Here is a 23,395-nt window from a genome sequence, read left to right on the forward strand (position 1 = left end):
CGTTAGCTCTGACAGGGAACATCATCGGGACCTGATTAGATCAGGTCCCAGTGAAGTTAACCCTTTGCTGTCTTCTATATGCCGCGATCTATAGTGATCGCGGCATATAGAAGACAGCAGGAGGAGAGGGGGTCGTCCACTTACCTCTCCGACGACCCCTTGATTCCTTTCAGGACCTGGCGTTGCTATGGCAGCTGGAGGTCACATGACCGCCTCCAGCTCTGCCATATATGGTGTCCTTCCTGCCTGGCTTCAGCCTGCAAGCTGATGCCAGGCAGGAGACTGTGAAACAGTCAGTGAAGATCTCATATAATGTAATACATGTCTATTACATTACATGAGATCAGGGATCAGAAAAATAAAAATTAATGTCCCATACAGGGCTAAGTAAAAATGTAAAAAAAAGTTAAAAAAAATGTTTTGAAACTGTTAAAAAAAAAATACAAAATAAATAAAAATAAATAAATAAAATATTAAACCGATAAATCCATATATTTATGCAAAAATAAATAAAAGTACACATATTTGGTATTGCCGCGTCCGAAACAACCCGAGCTATAAAACTGTCACACTAATTAACTCCTTCTGTGCACACCGTAATAAAAATAAATAAAAAACGGAGCAAAAAACTATACTTTTTCATCATATCGCCAAACAAAAAGTGGAAAAAAATGCGATCAAAAAGCAAAATGGAAATAAAAATGGTAGCGCTGAAAACATCATCTTCTTCCGCAAAAAACAAGCTGCCATACAGCTCCATGAGCCAAAAAATAAAAAAGTTATAGCGCTCAGAATACAGCAATGCAAAAAAAAGATTTTTTCTATAAAATTGTTTTATTGTGTAAAAGCGCCAAAACATAAAAAAATATACAGTACGTGTAGTATCACTGTAAACGTACTGACCCGAAGAATAACGCTGCTGTAACATACCTGGCGGCGTCCTTGCATAGTGGTCCATCTCCCACTGTGCAAGAGCGCGCACTTGATCTCCTGTCCAGAATGTCTCTCTGGCTTCCCTCCATGCTGTCTGTTTGTGTCTGTTTCTGCTGCTTAAGGGCGGCGCCCGATCACTTCCTGCTTTTTGTACCTGCTGTGGGTCACACCCCTTGTGCGTCCTCAGCCTATTGCTGTCTGTCACCTGGTATATAGCTCAGCTGCTCCCATCTATCCCTGCCTGAGCATAGTGTTTCATTCAGTGTGTGCTTGCACTCTGAAGGTGCCAGGTCCCGTTCTGTGTTCTCTTGTCTGCCTATCCTGGAGGCTGTATTTCCAGGCCTGTCTGAACACGCTCCTAGCCTGTTCCTCCTGCCTTCTAGGGGCCGATTACCTAGACCCGTTCCTGTATCTTGTCTGACCTGTCTGAACACGCTCCTAGCCTGTTCCTCCTGCCTTCTAGGGGCCGATTACCTAGACCTGCTCCTGTATCTTGTCTGTCCTGTCTGAACACGCACCTTGCCTGTTCGTCCTGCCTCTCTGGGGGCCGTATTCCCAGACCCGCTCCTGTATTCCGCTGCAGTGTCGGTCTCCTCCGTACACTCAGTTCCAGTCTGAACTCTCTCCTATCCTTTACCTGTTTTGCCTCTATGTCCGTTCCCTTCCTTTTTCTGCAGAGTCTGAACTCGTACCTAACTCCTGCTTGTTGTCTCTGTACTCCCGTTTGTGAGTTTGTGGTCCACTCGCTACTTCTCTGCTAGTACCCTGTGGGTGTCTGGCTCTGCCTTTCCCTTCCTGTCTGTTCCGTGTGAACAGAGCCCTGTCCCCCCTACTCAGCCTAGCCTGCTCTGACTCCTTTGCTCACCGCTCCGGTGGTTCTAGCCTGCTCTGACTCCTTTGCTCACCGCTCCAGCGGTTCTAGTCTGCTCTGACTCTTCTGCCCACTGCTCCGGCAGTCCTGTCCTGCCCTGCTTCTGCCCGCTGCTCCGGCAGTCCTGTCCTGCCCTGCTTCTGCCCGCTGCTCCGGCAGTCCTGTCCTGCCCTGCTTCTGCCCGCTGCTCCGGCAGTCCTGTCCTGCCCTGCTTCTGCCCGCTGCTCCGGCAGTCCTGTCCTGCCCTGCTTCTGCCCGCTGCTCCGGCAGTCCTGTCCTGCCCTGCTTCTGCCCGCTGCTCCGGCAGTCCTGTCCTGCCCTGCTTCTGCCCGCTGCTCCGGCAGTCCTGTCCTGCCCTGCTTCTGCCCGCTGCTCCGGCAGTCCTGTCCTGCCCTGCTTCTGCCCGCTGCTCCGGCAGTCCTGTCCTGCCCTGCTTCTGCCCGCTGCTCCGGCAGTCCTGTTCTGCCCGCTGCTCCGGCAGTCCTGTCCTGCCCTGCTTGTGCTCGCTGCTCCTGCAGCCCCGTCCTGCTCTGTTCTTGCCCACCGCTTCGGGCGTTCCCTCTCTGCTGTGGTTGTCTACCGCATCTGCGGTTCTGTGACCCAGTCTGTACTGGGTCTTAACCTTTCTGTGCTCCAGCCCGTCCTTTCGGCCAGTACCTCCCTGCCTGCATACTCGCCTGTATCCACCCATCTGCATACCTGCCGTGTTTGCTTATATCCACCAGTCTGTGCCAGCCTAACCTGCCTGTTCCTGAGTCCCAGTGTGTACTGGGTCCTATCCCGCCTGTGTTCCTACCTGCTAGTGCCTCCCTGTCTGCACTCTAGCTGTGCTTGCCTGTACCCCTCTACCTGTATTGTTCCTGAGTCCCAGTGTGTACTGGGTCCTATCCCGCCTGTGTTCCTACCTGCTAGTGCCTCCCTGTCTGCACTCTAGCTGCGCTTGTCTTTACCCGCCTGCCTGCATACCAGTCGTGCCTGCCTATACCCTCCAGTCTGTGCGCTAGCCTAACCAGCCTGATCCAGTAATCCCTGTGTGGGTCAACCCCCGTGTCCGGAGTTTGACCTGGAGTAGCACCTGGTCCCCCTGCCCGGTTTCTCCCTGGTGCACTGGCGTCGTATGCCGTCGTGCCATCTTGGTCGGATCAGCCAGATACTTAGTCACGCCCCTCCAGGCACTCTCCGGTTCATGGTCCAGTGGAATCACTACAATCACACGCACACGCCGCTCAGCCCGGGCGTGTGCATAACAGCATGCTCAGGCCATGGTTCCCGTTGAGCCCCACGGCCTTCGCTCTCTGAGAAGTTTTCCAGCGAATACATGCATTAAAATAAATAAATAAATATTTTTTTTTTCCTTTAGCTGAGTTCCAGGCGAATTACGCACCCGTCCAGATGGATCTATCTGCTCTCGTTCCCGCGGATCCGCTACGTTATTATGGGGATCCTAGACAAAGTCGTGCATTTGTGGAGCAATGCATGCTACACTTCAAGTTCTACCCTCTATGTTTTCCCACCGATCGGGTTAAGGTGGCATTCATTATGTCTTACCTGGCGGGTGATGCCTTGGAATGGATCAACCCCCTATATGAAACACAGGATCCGATCCTCCTGGACCTAATGGCCTTCCTGGTGGCCTTTCTAATGGTCTTCGATGATCCTAACCCGGAGGCTCCTGCTGAAGCTTCACTTCCCAATATCCCGGAGCAGCCCCAATGGGTAATGTGTGTGGGTAGCGCAATAGTCCTCCAGCCCAATGAGACTACTGCCCACCCAGAATCCTCACAGGGTGACTACGCTTTCCGGAATACTTCTCCCAACCTCAAGAGGCAGTCCAGACGTGCTAGACGTAGAGGCAAGCCGTCACGCCAGGGTCTGTCCTCCCTGAGACCTCCTGACCCCAACCTTGAAGTCCCTACTGAAGCTTCATCTCCCTGTATCCCGGAGAAGCCCCAACGGGTAATGTGCGTGGGTAGTGCACCAGTTCTGCCCGAAGAGACTTCTGCCCATCCAGACTCCACACAGGAGAACTTCCTGCACCCGGCATCAGATGCTTCACCCACTTTAACCGGTGTGCATGTCCAAGGATGCTCCAAAGCTGTGGTTACCTCAGAGTCTGTGCACCTCTACTACCTGGCGGAGGACCCCCTGTTGCCTCCTGAATCCTCCGGGATACCACTCGATGTCAAATGGAGAGAGAATTCTCTACACCCGGTACTCGATACTTTGTCCGCTTCGTCCTGTGAGCCTGACAATGGGTACCCCAAAGTGGTAGTTACCCCCGAGTCTCTACACCCCTCCGACCAGGCGGAGGACCTCCAGTTGTCTCCTGAACCCTTCGGGGTGCTACCTGGTAGCGAAAGGACAGAGACTCTCCTATACTCTGTACCTGATACCTCGCTCGCTTCGTCCAGTGAGTCCAACCTAGTGTACTCCGAAGCAGAGGTTACTCCCGAGTCTCTACACCCCTCCGACCAGGCGGAGGACCTCCAGTTGTCTCCTGAACCCTTCGGGGTGCTACCTGGTAGCGAAACGACAGAGACTCTCCTATACTCTGTACCTGATACCTCGCTCGCTTCGTCCAGTGAGTCCAACCTAGTGTACTCTGAAGCAGTGGTTACTCCCGAGTCTCTACACTCCTCTGACCAGGCGGAGGACCTCCAGTTGTCTCCAGAACCCTTCGGGGTGCCACCTGGTGGTAAATGGACAGAGACTTTCCTATATCCTGGATCTGATACCTCGCTTGCTTCGTCCAGTGAGTCCGACCTAGTGTACTCTGAAGCAGAGGTTACCCGTGAGTCTCTACACCCCTCTGACCAGGCGGAGGACCGCCAGTTGTCTCCAGAACCCTTCGGGGTGCCACCTGGTGGAGAATGGACAGAGACTTTCCTATACTCGGTACCCGATACCTCGCCTGCTTCGTCCAGTGAGTCCGACCTAGTGTACTCTGAAGCAGATGTTTTCTCTGAGCCTCTGCACTCTTCTGACCCGTCGGAGGACCTCCAGTTGTTTCCTGAATCCTCCGGGGTACCACCAGAAAACAAAGAGACAGTGACTTTTCCTCATTATGTACCTGATAACCCGTCTATTTCTTCCTGTGAGCTTGACAAGATGTACCTCGAAGCAGAGATTACCCCCAAGTCTCTGTCCCCCTCCAACCCGGTGGAGGACTTCCAGTTGTCTCCTGTACCCTCTGGGGTGCCACCTGAAAATATGTGGAGAGAGACTTCCTTGTGTGCTGTTCCTGGTACTCCACCCGTTTCGTCTGTTGCTAAGGGTGGCTGGATGGGAGGTAGCATCCTAGCTACCCAGAGCAGACCAGTTTTTCCGGTGGACAGGGGAAGTGATCTCTTCGAAGTGAAGAATTGGCCCTCGAATTCCCTGCGGAAGATTCTGGCAGGCCTGAAGAAGAGGGGGCGTAAGGGGGGGGGGTACTGTAACATACCTGGCGGCGTCCTTGCATAGTGGTCCATCTCCCACTGTGCAAGAGCGCGCACTTGATCTCCTGTCCAGAATGTCTCTCTGGCTTCCCTCCATGCTGTCTGTTTGTGTCTGTTTCTGCTGCTTAAGGGCGGCGCCCGATCACTTCCTGCTTTTTGTACCTGCTGTTGGTCACACCCCTTGTGCGTCCTCAGCCTATTGCTGTCTGTCACCTGGTATATAGCTCAGCTGCTCCCATCTATCCCTGCCTGAGCATAGTGTTTCATTCAGTGTGTGCTTGCACTCTGAAGGTGCCAGGTCCCGTTCTGTGTTCTCTTGTCTGCCTATCCTGGAGGCTGTATTTCCAGGCCTGTCTGAACACGCTCCTAGTCTGTTCCTCCTGCCTTCTAGGGGCCGATTACCTAGACCCGTTCCTGTATCTTGTCTGACCTGTCTGAACACGCTCCTAGCCTGTTCCTCCTGCCTTCTAGGGGCCGATTACCTAGACCTGCTCCTGTATCTTGTCTGTCCTGTCTGAACACGCACCTTGCCTGTTCGTCCTGCCTCTCTGGGGGCCGTATTCCCAGACCCGCTCCTGTATTCCGCTGCAGTGTCGGTCTCCTCCGTACACTCAGTTCCAGTCTGAACTCTCTCCTATCCTTTACCTGTTTTGCCTCTATGTCCGTTCCCTTCCTTTTTCTGCAGAGTCTGAACTCGTACCTAACTCCTGCTTGTTGTCTCTGTACTCCCGTTTGTGAGTTTGTGGTCCACTCGCTACTTCTCTGCTAGTACCCTGTGGGTGTCTGGCTCTGCCTTTCCCTTCCTGTCTGTTCCGTGTGAACAGAGCCCTGTCCCCCCTACTCAGCCTAGCCTGCTCTGACTCCTTTGCTCACCGCTCCGGTGGTTCTAGCCTGCTCTGACTCCTTTGCTCACCGCTCCGGCGGTTCTAGTCTGCTCTGACTCTTCTGCCCACTGCTCCGGCAGTCCTGTCCTGCCCTGCTTCTGCCCGCTGCTCCGGCAGTCCTGTCCTGCCCTGCTTCTGCCCGCTGCTCCGGCAGTCCTGTCCTGCCCTGCTTCTGCCCGCTGCTCCGGCAGTCCTGTCCTGCCCTGCTTCTGCCCGCTGCTCCGGCAGTCCTGTCCTGCCCTGCTTCTGCCCGCTGCTCCGGCAGTCCTGTCCTGCCCTGCTTCTGCCCGCTGCTCCGGCAGTCCTGTCCTGCCCTGCTTCTGCCCGCTGCTCCGGCAGTCCTGTCCTGCCCTGCTTCTGCCCGCTGCTCCGGCAGTCCTGTCCTGCCCTGCTTCTGCCCGCTGCTCCGGCAGTCCTGTTCTGCCCGCTGCTCCGGCAGTCCTGTCCTGCCCTGCTTGTGCTCGCTGCTCCTGCAGCCCCGTCCTGCTCTGTTCTTGCCCACCGCTTCGGGCGTTCCCTCTCTGCTGTGGTTGTCTACCGCATCTGCGGTTCTGTGACCCAGTCTGTACTGGGTCTTAACCTTTCTGTGCTCCAGCCCGTCCTTTCGGCCAGTACCTCCCTGCCTGCATACTCGCCTGTATCCACCCATCTGCATACCTGCCGTGTTTGCTTATATCCACCAGTCTGTGCCAGCCTAACCTGCCTGTTCCTGAGTCCCAGTGTGTACTGGGTCCTATCCCGCCTGTGTTCCTACCTGCTAGTGCCTCCCTGTCTGCACTCTAGCTGTGCTTGCCTGTACCCCTCTACCTGTATTGTTCCTGAGTCCCAGTGTGTACTGGGTCCTATCCCGCCTGTGTTCCTACCTGCTAGTGCCTCCCTGTCTGCACTCTAGCTGCGCTTGCCTTTACCCGCCTGCCTGCATACCAGTCGTGCCTGCCTATACCCTCCAGTCTGTGCGCCAGCCTAACCAGCCTGATCCAGTAATCCCTGTGTGGGTCAACCCCCGTGTCCGGAGTTTGACCTGGAGTAGCACCTGGTCCCTCTGCCCGGTTTCTCCCTGGTGCACTGGCGTCGTATGCCGTCGTGCCATCTTGGTCGGATCAGCCAGATACTTAGTCACGCCCCTCCAGGCACTCTCCGGTTCATGGTCCAGTGGAATCACTACAATCACACGCACACGCCGCTCAGCCCGGGCGTGTGCATAACAGCTGCCTGATCACTTTTACCACACGCAGAACGGCATAAAAAAAAAACTCAAAAAACAATTCCTGAATTGTTGGTTTTTGTTAATTTTACCTCCCAAAAAACGGAATAGAAAGCGATCAAAAAATGTCACGTACCCAAAAATGGTACCAATAAAAATGTCAACTCGTCCCGCAAAAAACAAGCCATCACATGACTCTGTCGGCCAAAATCTGGAAAAATTATAGCTCTCAAAATATGGCGATGCAAAAACTAGATTTTGCAAAAAAAAAAGCGTCTCTTAGTGTGTGACAGCTGTCAGTCATAAAAACCCGTTATAAATCTGGTATCTCTGTAATCGCACCGACCCGAAGAATAAAGTAATCTAATCAGTTATATCACACAAGGAACGGCGTAAAAAAATAAATAAAACCAATTCTTCACCTGCTACTGATTTGTTTATTATGTCTCCCAAAGATCGCAGTATGGCTCGGCACACATTTATCCTGCGCCCTGCGCTGAGCACTTACGCCAGGGTTTCCGTGTAAATCTCTGAAATACGTGATTCAGCCGGAACCCATGAAGGAAGATTCCCTGTAATGAGGCAGATATAGGCCACTGTGGATGCCGTATGGCCTGTGATCCCACGGTGTCATTTGTTTTAGGCGTGCATAAAAGTGCGGTTGGCTACAGTTTTGTGCACTTCTGAAAAAAAGGACACCGCTAAACAGAGGCCAGACGGAGTCCAGAGTAACTCTGCTGCCTCATTACAGTGAATGGATCCCGCAGGGGTTTCATCTGAATTACATCACTTGGAAATTTAGATGGAAACCCCAATGTAAGTGCTCAGCCTAGAGCGCCGGATAAATGTTACATAAAATGTTCCCAATAAAAGCTTCAACTCAGTCCTCAAAAAAAGCTAGTCCCCACTCAGGTCCGTCATCTGTTAAAAATATAAGGGACTTCCAAGTTACTGGTAGCAGAAAGGCTCTGGAAAAGTGAAATGGCCCTTGCCCCCCAAAAGAAATTCAGAACATTTTGTGCTCCCAAATCCAAATGCCTATTCTACAATAATTTGTTCTCCAATTGTCAAATAGCACTCCGTCCCCCCCAGATCTCGCCGTATGGCTGAGCCACATATGGGGTATTGCCACTTTTAGAAGAAATTGTGTGACACATTTCGGCACCATTTTTACTCATTGCCCTGTGTGAAAATGTAAAATCTGAGGGTAAAACATTTTTTTGTGGTAAAAATATAATTATGCTTTTTTCACTGCCCAATGGTATAAATTTAAAAATTAAAAAATACTCACTACTTCCCTAGATGAATTCCTTGAGAGGTGTAGTTTACAAAATGGGGTCACTTGTGGGGGTTTCTGCTGTTTCGGCATGTCAGCAACTCTTCAAATGTGACATGGTGTCTGCTGCCTATCCCAGCCAACATAGCGCTCCTTTCTCTTCCGAACCCTGCCATACACCAAAGCAGTGGTTTTCCCCCACATATGGGGTATCGGCGTACTCAGCAGAAATTGAACAACAAATTTCATGGTGCAATTTATCCTGTTACCCTTATGATAATATAAAATTAGGGAATGAAAAACATTTTTTGTGGGAACAATGTGAAAATTTTATTTTTATGGTTCAATATTATAAACTTCTGTGAAGCAGCTGGGGGTTCAAGGTGCTCACCACACATCTAGATAAGTTCCCTAAGGGGTCTAGTTTACAAAATGGTGTCACTTGTGGGGGGTTTCCACTGTTTAGGAACATCAGGGGCTCTCCAAACGCAACATGGCGTCTGCTAATTATTCAGACAAATTTTACTTTCAAAAAGTCAAATGGCGCTCCTTCCCTTCCGAGCCCTGCCGTGCACCCAAACAGTGGTTTGCCTCCACATATGGGGTATCGGCGTGTTCAGTGTAACGGGTCTGGGAGGCGGAACCTCTGAGCTACTATACAAGGGGGCGGTCCTTGTAAGGGAGCGGGTGGCGACCAGGGTAGACGGGCAGGCAGTCACAGCAGGTGACTGGGACAGTCTCTGAATGAACGGGCAGGAGGTCACGGCAAGTGACCGGGGCAGTCTCTGGATGAACGGGCAGGAGGTCACGGCAAGTGACCGGGGCAGTCTCTGGATGAACGGGCAGGAGGTCACGGCAAGTGACCGGGGCAGTCTCTGGGTAAAGGATTGGTACGACCTGTGCTGGCAGATGATAGACGTGAGCTCCCAGGTGAGCAGGCGAGAGTCTCTGGATAATCGGGTGGTCACAGCATGTGACGGCGGAGCCTCCAGGAAGACCAACAGACAGGTAGCAGATGAGCGCTCCCAGGTGAGCGGGCAGGAGTCTCTGGACAGGCGGGTGGTCACAGCACGTGACGGCAGAGCCTCCTGGTAGGCTAGCAGACAGGCAGCAGATGAGCGCTCCCAGGTGAGCGGGCAAGCTGGTCCTTAGACAGACTGACAGGAGTTGGAAGGCAGACCGTCGGACCTCAGGCAAGCAGGCAGGTAGAAGATGTGCGCTCCCAGGTGAGCGGGCAAGCTGGTCCTTAGACAGACTGACAGAAGTTGGAAGGCAGACCGTCGGACCTCAGGCTAGCAGGCAGGTAGCAGGATATCAGGCAGGAATTAGACAGCAGACTGGCAGGAATCTGGCAGGTATCTGGCAGGTAACTGGCAACGGGACCTGAGGGCTGAAGCAGAGTAGTGAACAGTGCTACAACATTGCTCGGGCACCTCCATTTTGGAGGAGGTGCCTTTTATATGGGAGGTCCTCCGGCAATTGGCCGGGGACTCCTTAGGACGACGCGCGCGGTCCCTTTAAGAGAGGGGGAGCGCGCGCGCGCGCCCTAAGCACACTGCCGGGGAAGGAGCGCGTGCCGGAAGCAGCGGGGGGAGAAGCGCTGGAGGACGCCGCGCCAGGAGCGGGGAGGTGAGAAGGACGGCGTCTCTGCCTAGAACGGGGCAGAGACGCCGATGCTACATTCAGGAGAAATTGCACAACAAATTTCATGGTGCAATTTATCCTATTACCCTTATGATAATGCAAAATTAAGGGATGAAAAACGTTTTTGCAGGAAAAATGTGAAAATTTTATTTTTACAGCTGATTATTATAAACTTCTGTGAAGCACCTTGGGGTTCAAGGTGCTCACCACACATCTAAATAAGTTCCCTAAGGGGTCTAGTTTCCAAAATGGTGTCACTTGTGGGGGGTTTCCACTGTTTAGGCACATCAGGAGCTCTCCAAACGCAACATGGTGTCTGCTAAATATTCGGACAAATTTTACATTCAAAAAGTCTAATGGCGCTCCTTCCCTTCCGAACCCTGCCATGCACCCAAACAGTGGTTTTCCCTCACATATGGGGTATCAGCGCGCTCAAGAGAAATTGCACAAAAAAATTTGGGGTCCATTTTTTCCTGTTACCCCTGTGAAAATAAAAAAAATTGGGTCTAAATTAACATTTTTGTGAAAAAAGTTAAATGTTAATTTTTTTCTTCCACATTCCAAAAATTCTTGTGAAGCACCTGAAGGGTTAATAAAGTTCTTGAATGTGGTTTTGAGCACCTTTAGGGGTGCAGTTTTTAGAACGGTGTCACTTTTGGGTATTTTCTGTCATAAAGACCCCTCAAAGTGACTTCAAATATGATGTGGTCCCTAAAAAAATGTTTTTGTAAATTTTGTTGGAAAAATGAGAAATCGCTGGTCAACTTTTAACCCTTATAGCTCCCTAACAAAAAAAAATTTTGGTTGCTGATGTAAAGTAGACATGTGGGAAATGTTATTTATTAACTAATTTGTGCGACATATCTCTCTGATTTAAGGGCATAAAAATTCAAAGTTTGAAAATTGCAAAATTTTCAAAATTTTCACCAAATTTCCGATTTTTTCACAAATAAACACAAGTGATATCAAAGAAATTTTACCACTATCATGAAGTACAATATGTCACGAAAAAACAATCTCAGAATCAGGGGAATCCATTGAAGCGTTCCAGAGTAATTGCTTCATAAAGTGACAGTGGTCAGAATTGAAAAAATTGGCCCGGTCACGAAGGCAAAAACAGGCTCTGGTGCGAAGTGGTTAAATACGCCCCAATGTATCACATGATTTATCATGTGATATTCCAATATGGCCGCTGAGCGGTAGATGATATACGGCGCATGCGCGACGGTTGTCGCAGATCCCGCGCATGCGCCCCAGCCGTCATGACGTTGGCGCGCGGCCGGAAATGCAAATGAGTGCTATTCCCAGCGGCGCACCGAAGGCATAGTGACAGCCGAGCGCGGCACGGCATAGGAGAGACCGAGCGCATGCACACTGCATCTGTGTATAAAATGAACCTGGGAAGAGATAACAGTGAGATAAATACGGCCATTCAACAGAGAACAATTTCCCCACCAATCAGACCATAATAGCTATTCCAGCCAGCCAACACCATATAATAGTATTCATGCATTGGACCTAATGTCACAAATGCTGTATAGGTGGTGGCATTTAATGCTGGTCATACAAATGCAGCCCAATATCAGAGTACGAGAGAAAGGGTAATACATTGTGCCAAAGTCTAAAAAAATATAGATTTATCGGCATAAATCCAATCTGTCTCATTTCAGAAAGGGGTAATACATTGTACCGAGATATATGTAAATATAGATTTCTCGGCATAGTTCCAGTCTGTCTCAATTCCCGATGTTAGAAGAGGTCCACAGGTAAAATATATATCTCGGCAGATAATATGGGGTGGGGAGATCTTACAACGTCGTAAATTCAGTAGCAGCATGTATGTCAGAGTCTTCATTGCTCTCTTGTAGATGTCAAAAGGTAGAAGGAGTCCAAGACAGAGGTCGTCTACAATAGATGTTTATCAAGAATACAGGTCCTGGAGCACAATCACTGTAAAGGAAAAGGTGAGTACGAGGAGATAAAAGAATAAAAATAAGAAATTAGAAAATAATAATAAAAACATAGAACCATGGTCCGAAATGGACATAACATGGTCCGCAGGAGAGCAAAAAGATTAAATATCTCGTATAGTCAGATGCTTCGTCTCAGAGGAAGGATGAGAACCCCAAATTCTCATTAAGGTCCCGCGGAGCCACGGTGTCTAGAGTGACAATCCATCTGGCTTCTTTTTGGGCCAGAAGTTGCTTGCCATTTCCACACCGAGAGCCCAGATGTATAAAATCAATGCCGCGAAACTTCAGTGTCCGCGGATCACAATTATGGACTGCCTTGAAGTGACGCGGCAGTGTTTTGAGCTCCCTGGGGTCGACCATAGTCCGAGCCGCGCTAATGTCCCGCACGTGTTCACGAACTGTGATTCTTAGCTCTCTTGTAGTGAGTCCTACATAGATTAATTGACAGCCACATGTGGCATAATATAATCACATGGGTTGTATTGCACGAAATGTAGTTGCGGATTTTAAACTCGCGAGAGCCATCAGAGGACGCAAATGAACTACTGCGCAGGACATTGGCGCAGGCAGCACAGTGGCCACAAGGGAAAGAGCCAACCGTGGGTCCGCGGGACCCAAATGGGTTTGTCAGGGGAGGCACATAATGGCTAGACACCAGCAGGTAGCCCAGGTTATTGGCCCGCTGGGGGGTCATTTGTGGGTAGCTTCCTAATGACTCACGTAGGGAGGGCTCCACACTGAGAACACTCCAATGACGTGAAAGAATCCGCCGCATACTCCCCCACTCATGATTGTATGTGGAGATGTAGCGGATTCTTTCCGTTGTCCCCCGTTTAGATAAATTCGAGGGATAAATCAGATGGTTACGGAGTGTATTCCGTGCTCTTGCGTAGCCACGGCCGATGCAGCGGTTGCTGTAACCACGTTGCCTAAAACGTTCTGCCAGATCTGAGGCCTGTCTCTCGAACTTGTAGTCAGTAGAGCAGATCCGCCTCATCCTTAGGAACTGTCCTACTGGGACGGCACGAATTGTAGAGGGATTATGTGCAGAGGCTGCATGTACTAAAGAGTTGACCGAGGTGGATTTTCTAAAGACATCAGTCTGAATGGTGTGGTCCTCACCCACCTCCAGACTGATGTCTAAGAAATCAAGCCGTTTATGATGGTATGTATAGGTCAGCCTAATGGAACGATTATTTGAGTTAAGCTGCATCATGAAATCGTCAAGCTCCTCCACCATCCCCCGCCTAAAGAATAAAACATCATCAATGTATCTGAGCCATGACACGACGCGGTCGACGCCCCGCATGCCCTCATCGCCAAAATATCTCTCTCCCAGGACCCTAGGAAAAGATTGGCATATGTGGGCACACAGGCCGCCCCCATCGCCGTGCCACGTCTCTGTAGATACACCGTATCTTTAAATAAAAAATGATTGTGGTGAAGGACGAAGTGGAGGAGCTCAAGTATAAAATCTCGTGAAGGGCCACCCAGATCGGAAGCCCCAAGGAAGAGGCGGGCCACAGACAGGCCCAGATCATGGCTAATGCATGTGTAGAGGCTCTCAACATCGGCCGTGACTAGCAAGATGCCATCCGTCACAAGGACGCCATCAATGCGCCTCAAGACGTCCATCGTGTCCTTGATATATGATGGGAGTGTCTCCACTAATGGGCTGAGGTGGCTGTAAATATATTGACAAATAGGACCACACAGACCGCCTAACCCTGACACGATTATACGTCCCGGCGGGTCGAGGGCGTCCTTGTGAATTTTTGTAATTAAATAAAAAGTAGCGGTTTTAGGGAATCAAACAGTTAAAGCCTCAACTGTTTGCTTGTTAATAATTCCCTGGTCACAGGCCCTGCCCAGGATTCCCTGGAGCGCATCAGAGAAGGAGGCTGTAGGATTATAAGATAACCACGAATATGTCTCAGTATCTCTTAATTGGCGTATCGCCTCCCTCTCGTATTTGGAACAGGGCCACAGTACAATGTTCCCTCCCTTGTCCGCCGGTTTAATAACCACATCACGGAGCGATTTCAGCTGTTCTATCGCAGTGCGCTGGGAATAAGTAAGGTTGTCAAAGCGTCTGCGTGTGGAAGATGTCTCAGACCCTCCGTCACCAGACGCACAAATATCTTGACCACCGGACTCAGGGACAAGGGTGGGAACCTTGTGGATTTAGGATATCTCAACTGTGGTAACCCACCTGTATTGGGGGGTTGTTCCTGCTCCATAAGGAGGTCCTCCAAGTTCTTCAATGCCTCCCTCTCTGCTGCGGTCACAGGGCCATCCTCACCATGCGACCTGGAATGCAATTTTTTAAGGATGAGTTTCTGCGCAAACAGATGGAGGTCCTTCAAGGTAGTAAAAAAATTAAATGCATTAGTGGGTGCAAAAGATAGACCTAGCCCCAGGACCTCCATCTGTGCCTTAGTTAATACGTGATTGGATAAGTTGACAATGCGGAGTTCCCCCCAGGAGGCACTAACCTGATACGGCGTAGCACGTTTTCTTCTATTGGTAGACTTTGTTTGAATCTTTGAAGGCAGGAAGCTATCCACACCTGGGCGGCCGCCTGGGTTGCCAACTGGGTTTTCTGGCGGTATTTGTTCACCATTAGAAGTAGTTGAGGCGACCGATGTCGATCTTGAGCGAGAGAAAGAGTTATTACGGGATCTGGAACGTGATCTAACAGGTGGCAATCGCCACCTGTATACACTCTGAGATTGTTTATCTTTTATATCACGTTGAAATTTCTTGATTTTATTAGTATGTATTTCCTTCACCTTGTTAAAAATCTATAATTTCTTCATTTAACAAAAACACTTTTGCTACTCCCCAAAACAGAGATAATATTTGGACCATTACTTGTCAAAAAGTCATGGTTTCTTTGTACACTACTTTTGTATAAATACTGCCATTAATCATTAACCATTTTTACATTTTTAAATTCATAAAAGCCTGTCAGTACAGTATGTTATTAAACAAACTATTGGTTACCACTGGTTTCCATTCATTTTCCCCTAGCCAGACATTGTTGAGGTCACTTTGATATTACGAAGCCTGTGTTTGCACTTAAGCGCTGTAAAGGAGTTCAATAAAGTCTTTCACAGTAATATTGAAAAATGCATTTGACTAGGTATTGCAATACTCTTGGCTTATTCTTAATGATTTGTGCTTTGGCACATTGGCATGTGGGTTAGGAGATGTTTCCTATCCGATTGTCAACAATGCACTGTAGGCAGAGTGTGAATCAACTCTTCTTTCATTTCATATCATGCCTACTGATAGTAGAACAGCAGAAATAAAAGGAAGGAAGTGGCACATGATTACATGCATTGACTACACACAGGGTTTATTTGTAGTCTGTAACTATGAAAACACAAAGAACTACAAAGAAGCTGTAGAAAAGTATATATGCTTAAACAAAATTATTTGCAATGTTACTTATTTTCTTTCTTAAACAATAAAATTAAGGTTAGACAGAGCAAAAATGTTCCCCAAAATGTATTAAACAAGCAACCATATACAATGAATTGAACAATGGTATGCTTGAGGTTTTTTGGAGCGATATTCTGTTGCTGGATCCCTAAAAATCTAATTATCACCTTTCCTATGTACATGGCTTAGTTTCTAAAAAGAAAGTACATAAAAGTTCTCTTTCCTCCTAATGACATCTTAACATGTAGACTTTTTTGCGCTGCTTCTGTTTAACATTATGGAGCTCTTTATCCTTCACCAACATCTGGATGACATGCTTTCTTTTACTGCTGCCTAGCTTGTTGGTGGTCACACATTTGAGCTATCGATTCCAATAAGTTAACAAAAATTAAAGGAATATTCTTATAAATCAAAAATTCCTCACACCCAAAAATTCTTTCTTTTCATTTTTCGTTGCTAACTCTTACCATCTGCGCTTAGCCTTCCTTTGCTTGTGCTCTTTGTCACAGGAGGATGCTTTCTGGATGCTGAAATTTCTGCATCCTTCTTTTTATTTGCTACTGAAGTTTTGTGTTTCTTGTTGTACTCATATTTATTTTTTGTATTTTTTTATATTTTGGATTTGTGCATTTTGATTTCTGTCATAGTTCACTGTATTTGCCTTATGATTTTCATTGGTTTGTCTATTTGGATACAATTTTTTTACCTTACCCTAGAGGTGGCCTACATAAATGTATTTTTCATCTTTAACCATAAACACTACTACCTATGTGTCTTGGTGTAGCATGAGCTCCTTCACTACCGGTAACATTAGCAGATGCACAATCATACTATCGATGGTAAAGTATGTGACGCAGTTGCTATTCCCGTTCCTCTAAATAGGTAAGTTCTTTAACAAGTGATCCATACCTGTAAACAGAGAAAGAATATATGCCCAGTGCCACTCACTAAGACGTTTTAAATTATATCACTTATACATTTAATTTTACACATCATCATGTTTCTCATCTTTATTGCTAGCTCTGACTTGTCAGGTCAATGAGCTTAAATCCTTTTCATTACCCATAAGTTTAAAAGACTATAATTTTTACATCTATTGAACCTAGATTTAGGTTGTATTCTTAGCACCGATGAACCATCCAGTGACACTATAATTTCCAATTTGTAAAATAAATGTAGATAAAAAAGTGCTAAATATGATTTGTGCAATAATATAATGCAATTCTTAGTGATGGTAATTTAGCGTGTGGTAGGGCTCAGTGAACTGATTTATATATCTGCTGATACTACCCATTTATAGCTGTTTATAGCCTGGATTATTGCCTTAGATCACTTACTTAGCTCTGCACACTTCCAATCTATTTCTTTCTGCTGTGAGAATTTAAACTGGAATCACATGGATTTAAGTCAATCCCATGAATAATACACTCTGTGCTGGGTTGTTCCTTAAGTTTGAAATGTGGCTTTTCGGTAAGCCTTAGTAAGCCTTTTAAGTTTATAGTGACTACACTAAGTGCAATACAATTTTAATTGGTCCCCTATGTTTAAACTGTTTCATAATACGCAGATGTTCAAGACTTTTCCTTTTTTTCACATATATTTTTTCTTATTATTCATATAATTTTATTTGTTGAATGCATTGATTAAAACATTGAAACAAAACATATGAAAGCCCTAAGGCTTGGTAAAGACTAGTGATGAGCGAGCATGCTCGTTGCTCGAGATTTACGAGCATGCTCGGGTGTTTTCCAAATATCTTCAGCGTGCTTGGGTGTTATGTTTCAGTCACTCCCGTGTTCATGATTTGCGACTGTATGACAGCTTTAATACATGTGAGGAATGCCTATTTTTTCAGGGCAGAGACAGACTGCAGTATTTGTCGTGCAAGGATCGCATCGTAAACCTCGTACTGGCTGTCCTTTCTCCTGACTTGAGCTTGACAGCTGCATAGAAATCCTTCACGCTGTCATGTTCAGGTCAGGAGAGGTGCCGGTCAGTCCGTTCAGTGCGATGCGATTATCGCATGAGTTGTACGGCAGTCTGTCTCTGCCCTATTAGTCAGAACTGAGTAACAATTGTGGCTGCCCAACAAGAAATCACATTATTAAGAACAATTCAACGTGACTTCAATTACAGTCATCCAATATGGAGGAACTTGTACTTTCAATGTTGCACAACAGCAGAACATTTCCCAAAAAGATGTACAGTCTCTGGTATATCCATCTTTCTTGTGTGCCTGAGCTCACGTTGCCACAATAACACCACTGGAGTTGCAACCACACTGTTCAGGGATTGTTTGAGACCTAGTGTGGTTATGAGTAAAACGGGCATGATGGAGTGCACTAAAATACCCACTATGGTATCATATGGGTGCCATATCCTGCATTGAAAATGAGACGATATTGCAAGGGAGAAAGGAAAGAAACAATGCAAAAAGGGTATATGCACCCCAAATAGCCAAAAGTATACAATTTATTCAAGAAAGATCAGTGCACATACGAGAAAACATTAAAAACATTTAAAAACGAATGATCAGAAAGACCATGTCCACAAAAGCTTGATATAATATTGTAAGATAAATAGTTACATATAAACAGAATATACCCAAGCATGTGCAAATAATGGTCCAACCCACTCCTAAAGAATGATAACCAAAGCTGCTGGACAGATATTAATGCATAGTAACAAACATCACAACCCCAAGGCATCCCTATGGGGGAGTGTGTGCAAGAAATGTGTCTCAGTCATACTGGGTACACAGGCAAATCCTGCCAGGTAAATGTATAAGAAGATGTTCACCCTGAAGTAGAAGGTATATGCCTCTGCGGCAGGAGTCCCCACTGTTCTGTCAGAATATGTACCACGAGTACTGCCTGCTATACCTAGCAAAATGAGACCTAACAGCAGAGGAGGAAGAGAGAGGGAGGGAGAGGAAGACCTGGACATGGGAAAAAACCCATGCGTATCGCCGACTGGCGGCTTCGTCAGGGCTGGTCATAGTGTTTAGTGAGCGCACTGATGTATACAGTATATACTATACTCATCCAAAAGAAGGGGGCCTATTAAACGCAATACTTCATTTCAAACAAAATCCAATCAAGACAGAGAAGTATAAATGCAAATAAGATTCAAGTTTATTCAAAAATATTTTTAAAAAACATTCTATTAAAAATACATCAAGGAGAAGCAGAACGCGAAACGCGCGTTGTGGTTGCTCTTTCCCTTCAGTGACAAGGTTGTATTGATTCCCTCCTTGATTTTTGTTTATTGCATTGCCCTCTATCCTTCTTTAAAATCCCTCTTATGATTGACACTGGTCTTTACTATTTGGCAGCACTGCCGGGGACGCTATTTCTCTTGTGATTAGTGATATTTAGGGCTCTGGGATAATTTTGAAGCTTTTTACTCTGGACTGAATATGGCCTCATTTAGAAAAAACATAATCTTTTTCTTTACCATTGTGATACCCATCTTTTAGCCTTGGAAAACTGTTTTCTCACTTGGTCCAACTAGTAAAATATATACAGTTTGATCTCTTTGATTTTTTTGGATCCATTAATAGGCACTAAGCACAAGTCACTTTATATATTTGGCTGAATTGATGTGTTATATATGATTGTGGTTATATTTATGTCCGTGTGATTATATATACTACTTGTCACTGCGGGTACCTTCATTTTTTACTTCTCCTTGATGTATTTTTAATAGAATGTTTTTTAAAAATATTTTTGAATAAACTTGAATCTTATTTGCATTTATACTTCTCTGATGTATATATACTATATAGACAAATACCTTGATCAGTCTCAGGTGTGCATGTAGCCGCATTCCAGTGCTTAAGGCGGGGGACGGCATTGGTCACATGCAGTGCATCACGTGCTACAGGAAGGTCCTGGTAGGTACATAGTTAGGCTAAGTGCCCACGTTGCGGAACTGAAGCATATTTTTTACGCTTCTCCCTGGCGGGAAAATCGCATGCGGATTTTACATGCGGTTTTCCCGCCAGGTAGAAGCGTTTGTGAGGCGTCTTTGCAGCGTCTTTGCATGCATTTCCGCATGCGGGTTATCAAGCAATTCTCCAAGTGATTTAAGCATCACTTGGAAAAGTGCTTGACAACTTGTTCACACTATATAAATCCATGCAACCGGCATGGATTTATATAGTGTGACCAAGTAATAGTTAAAAAAAAGAATCAGAATGGTAAAAAATAAAAAAACAAAGTTTATACTCACCTACCGATGCATTCTCGGCCCCGTCCGGAGTCTTGAGCGGCTCACGCTGTTGTGTGTAGGACCTGCGGTGACATCATTGAGTCATGTGATGGGTCACATGACTCAATGACGCGGCAGGTCCTTCAGACAACAGCGCGACGGAGGGAAAACATCAGAAGATAAGTATAAACTTTATTTTATTATTTTTTTTACAGGTTCTTTGGTACCCAGGTCTGGATGAGAGTCTCCTCTCCTCCAGACTTGGGTACCATCCGCACATTGATTCCGCATGCGGAAACGCAAAATTAATGAACATGCTGCGGATTTTTGACCGCAGCATATACGCTGCGGAAAAATCTGCAGCATGGGCATTGACATTGCGGAATGCCATTGGGGACCATGGGGTGCGGATATACATGCATTTTACAAGCGTTTACGCTGCGGAAATTCCGCAGCATATACACTTGTAATACGCAACGTGGGCACGCAGCCTCAGTGTCTGCACGTCATGTGCGACAGGAAACGTCCGGGTTGGTACAGGATAATAAAACAGCGGTCATGTGTGCAAACAATTGACCATGATGTCATGTCGATGCACGTCATCGCGCATACGTATGAGATAGGAAGGAAGCCAGTGAGGATGCAAGGTACCATACCATACCTACAAGGCATGGGCATGCATTAGAAACAATGGAGGTACCATAATGAGCACTATAGTACATCATAATTGATGTCCATACACCAAAGGGGGATGAGAAAATGCCAATAAGGGCGCCCCCCCCCTTGTCCCACCGGTCCAACGATACAGCCAAAGGATTCAAGGCTGGCACTCAATAAGGTGGACAACAGAGGACCGCAAAAATACAGAGTAGACAGAATTCTAATGGGCTCCACAGGAGCCTTAGTAACCAATGTTATACCTAAGTCAGGCATAGTGGTGCAATATAAAAAGGGGGGGTAAGAGTATAGTTAAAGGGACAGCCTCTTATATGATCATGAAAAGAGGCCCAGTTGTACAAGTGGCACCATCGGGCTCCACAGGAACCTTAGTAACTGATGTTATACATAATTCAGGCATAGTGGTACAATACAAAAAGGGGTTATGAGTGTGGTTATGAGTGGACATTTTGCTTTTCCGTTTGGTGACTGACAACATGTTTACACATACTAGCACTGCTTAACACGCTATGTTACACACATAGCGTGTTACACACATACACACATACACACTGCATCTTACACGCAACTCACACTCTGCATGCCCTGCATGTTACAAACAAGCTACATGTTACATTCCCTGGTTCTCTGCATGAAGATCCCACACAAAAAGCAAAGCCACACTAAGAAGAATTAAAATTCCCCCAAGATTCAAGAAAAAACACAGCAAAAAAGGACAGCAATGTTTACCTGCCCAGATCTCAGAACTAATGCACTACCAGGGTGCAACAAACCCACACAAAGATGGCGGCTACGCAGGTGCAAAATACTGATGAGACAATCACTCACAACCTACCATTTCATGGAGGGGGTGACTGATTAGCATTTGAATTGCACACAAAAAGGCTTGTATAGGGTGCTGTTTACACTTTGGTAGTGCACAGTATCCAGCTTACAGCCTATTAGTTACACCCATACTATTAGACTAGGGTGGCTGCCCGGTACTATCCAAGTGCACTCCATGGGAACAGACATCCCAGTTTACAATGCCAACACTGATGGGCCTGGCTGCACCCTGGAATAAAAAAGTGCAAAAATGCATATATATATGAGGTATTAGTCGTTATTTTGGCCAAAATACGCAAGCTCGTAACCCATGTCAAGGGTCCTCATGCTTACGAGTCCCTACGCTAAACAGAAAAAGCAAAGTAACACTAAGAAGAATTAAAATTCCCCCAAGTTTCAAGAAAAAACACAGCAAAAAAGAGCAGCAATGTTTACCTGCCCAGATCTTCAGAACAAAATGCACTACCAGGGTGCAGCAAACCCACATAAAGATGGCGGCTACACAAGTGCAAAATACTGATGAGACAATCACTCACAACCTACCATGTTATGGAGGGGGTGACATTAGTATTTGAATTGCACACAAAAAGGCTTGTATAGGGTGCTGTTCACACTTGGGTGGTGCACAGTATCGGCTTAGAGGCATTAGTGCATTAGTTCTGAGATCTGAGCAGGTAAACATTGCGGCCAAGACATGGTATTTTGGTGCCCAAGGTAGATGAAGCCAATGGCGCCCTCCCTCCCCCACCCGAAGCACAGAAATATGTCAGAGACTAAGGTAACAGGTTCACTAACAAACCTGCTCCGATGGGTTAGGTAGCAAACTCTGATGACCACTTCCCCTAGAATTGTTACCTTTTTCACCAAACAATACTAGCAAAAGTAAAAAAGTTGTACTTTACAGGTGTGACTTAACAGGAAGTGCAATTTCAAAGTAATATATAGAATCATTCATAGTTTGTGGATCATTCATATAATGCAAGGGACAAATAGCAAAATTAATTTCTAGCGTCCTATATTTTAAATGTCAAACTCAAGGATAGTCATGGAAACTAATGTAGCTTAACTATAATGGGAGCCTTTTGGTTTTAATTAAGATATCCACCATTTGGGTGATACCCTAATGTAAACTAAACAGACCCCCATGATAGATAAAGGTATATGTATGATGGTTTTTGCATATTTCATGCTAAAAATACAGCTTGCACAAAACTGATGGAGGTTCTGGTGCAGTATTCGTGTATGTATTGATGGTAGTTCTGGTGATATATTCCAGTTTTGGTCAGATTCATGTAGCGATAGTTGTTTTGGTGCTGTATTCATGTAGTTCTGATGGCTCTGGTGATGTATTCTTGTAGTGATGATGAATCTGGTGATGTATTAATCATCGGAACCATCAATAGTACCTGAATACGAAACCAAAATCATCATAAGTATATAAATAGAACACCATAGCCATCAATAGTACATGAATATTACACTAGTACCATCATCAATAAATAAATAGGGCACCAGAACCACAATCAGTACATGCATATGGTGCCAGAACCATCATTGGTACATGAATATCTCAGAAAAAACACCATCAGTACATGAATGCATCACCAAAACCACCATAAGTACTTGAATGCAAGAACCAAGCTTAGTACAGTGATAAATTGTAATGTCAAGTTAGCCCCATATACAAATGTATCACGCAACTTACAACTCCTTATGTGTCCTTGGAATGCTATAAAGCCCCCGTCTCACATAGTGAGATCGCTAGCGAGATCACTGCTGAGTCACAGTTTTGGTGACGAAACAGCGACCTCACCAGCGATGTCGCTGTGTGTGACACTTTGCAGCGATCAGGCCCCTGCTGTGAGGTCGCTGATTGCTGCAAAGTGTCCTGGACCATTTTTTGGTCGTTGCCCTCCCGCTGGTCAACACACATCGCTGTGTGTGACCAGCGGGAGCAGCGATCAGGCTGGTAACCATGATAAACATCGGGTTACTAGGGGCACACGCGCAC

The sequence above is a fragment of the Phyllobates terribilis genome, unplaced genomic scaffold (genome assembly GCF_046119375.1).
Source record: "Phyllobates terribilis strain yellow unplaced genomic scaffold, ASM4611937v1 Scaffold_4__5_contigs__length_816908805, whole genome shotgun sequence".
In the NCBI taxonomy this organism is placed as follows: Eukaryota; Metazoa; Chordata; class Amphibia; order Anura; family Dendrobatidae; genus Phyllobates; species Phyllobates terribilis.